Here is a 2,344-nt window from a genome sequence, read left to right on the forward strand (position 1 = left end):
TTGAGGCTACTGAGAAGTGAAGGCAGAATCTCAGGAAATGCCAAAATTATGGAAGACTGAAACCATTTGAAAGAGTCAAACAACTGAAAAAACAAAGCAGTAATATCCTGTGAAGCATGGCACTGTCTAGGTGAATAAAAGACAGGTCTATTTTAGATGGAAGCACAAGTTACAGTGAAACACTCTATATAAAAGGTTGAAAAGTTGACAGTTATAATTAATTATTGGTCTTTGAATTTTTCTCATTGCAAAAACATTAATTACTGAAAAGCAACAGTTTGCTCTTGCCTGTTTTTCTATTCAGACATTTAAAAGCATCTCATATATTGTGCTGTAGTGAATAATTTTGTTATTTTCATGTTTTAAGCTTTCAGAATAGCATGCTCATGAGAAATAACTATTGAGGTTTACTTTTGTGACTTGAGTTTGGTAGGTGATGCTCTGAGGAGACATTCTAATTCCTGTCACACTCCTGCTACTCATATGAAGTAGAGACACCCTTGCTAGAAAGTTCTTCTGATAATGAATGTAGACCCATGGGCAGTAGACTCTGGGCAGTAGACTCTGGGCAGTAGACCTAACAAGAACATCCACATACAACCCAACCATAAGTAATAAACAGTATTTTAAGATTAAGAAATGGTAAGAAGGGGCAGGACAAATGGCTCAGTGACTAAGAACATTGACTGCTCTTGCAGAGGACCCAGGTTCGATTCCTAGCACCCACATGCCAGTGGACAACTGTCTGTAACTCCAGTTCCAGGGGAATCTGACTCCCTCTTCTGATCTCTGCAGGCATTGTACAACATGGGTGCACTTACATGTATGAAGGCAATCCACTCATACACAAAAATTTGAAAATAATAAATTTAAAAAATGATAAGAAGGCGAGTACTTCAATAGTGTCTGAAGACTCTTGATTCTGTCTTAAATAGAAGGGTCCAAATTATAAGCAAAAGTTTTTCAGCAAGAAAAAAACAAAAAGGGCGTGTGGTGGTTAGTTTCTGTCAACTTGACACTAAGACCTCCTAGAAAGAGTGAATCTCAACTGAGGTATTTGCTCCATCAGACTGGACTGAGGGCAAATCTGTTGGATATTCTCTTGGCTGTTACTTGGTGTAGGAAGGCCCAAGTCCACTGTGGGTGGTGCCATCCTTGGGCAAGTATGCCTTGGCTGCATAAGAAAAGTAAGTGAACAAGACAGAGGAAGTAAGCCAGTAAGCAGTGAATCTGGTCTCTGCTTCAGGTCCTGCCTCAGGTTCCTTCTTTGAGTTCTCGCCTTGACTTTCTTTGATAATGAACTGTAACTTGTAAGATGAGATCAACTCTTTCTTCTCTGAAGTTGATTTTGGTCAGTTTTTTATCACAGCAACAGAAAGGAAATTAGAAGAGGGATCATCCAAGGAAACAACCACGTCCAGTGGAAGTCCATGATCAATGAGATTAGCAAATGTTTTATATTCTTTTGATGAACAAATAAAAGAAAACATGGACTCTCTCTAAAATCCATGGATTGTTAACAGCTAGCAAAGTCTGTAATTTAGAAAATCAATGTTGTCCTTGATGGTGACAGAATATATCACACTGACTTCCAGAGGCACAAATCTGTAACATCTACAATGTAGAAGTTGTGCCAAGGAAAGAACAACACACACGGATTAGGAAAGAGTACATGTTAAGGAAGAATGAGATATGAAAAAAAATCACAGAGAAACTCATGAGGTAATTGAAATCATATATCAAATGGGCCTAAAACATAGCTCCAGAACACTCCACCCAAACACTAAAGAATATACTTTGTTTTCAGCAGCCAATGGAACTTTCTCCAAAATCAACCACATATTAAGACATAGAGCAAGTCTCAGCAAACAGGAAAATTAAAACAAAATCCTGTATCAGATCACAGTGGAATAAAGCTGGATATCAACAGAAATAGAAACCACGGGAAGTATAGAAATGCATGGAAACTAAACAACAAACTACTGGATTAAGGAAGAAATCCAGAAGAACTTTTTTAAAATTCCTAGAACTGAATGAAAACAAAGTAACTACAAACACAACATTATCAAAATCTATTGGATACAATGAAGGCAAGCCTACGAGGAAAGCTTACAGCATTAACTGCCTACATCAAAATATGTGAGAGAACTCAAATTAGCAACTTAATGATTCACTGCAGGCCTTGGAAAAACAACATCCCCTAAAATTAGATGAAATTGGTATCAAAATCAGAGTGAAATTAAGACATTTAAACAACAGAAACAATACAAGAATCAGTGAATTAACAAGATTGGCAAACCTTTGGCCAAATTGAGAGAGAGAGAGAGAGAGAGAGAGAGAGAGA

Source organism: Nannospalax galili, unplaced genomic scaffold (assembly GCF_000622305.1).
Source record: "Nannospalax galili isolate Female #2095 unplaced genomic scaffold, S.galili_v1.0 scaffold20, whole genome shotgun sequence".
Classification (NCBI taxonomy): Eukaryota; Metazoa; Chordata; class Mammalia; order Rodentia; family Spalacidae; genus Nannospalax; species Nannospalax galili.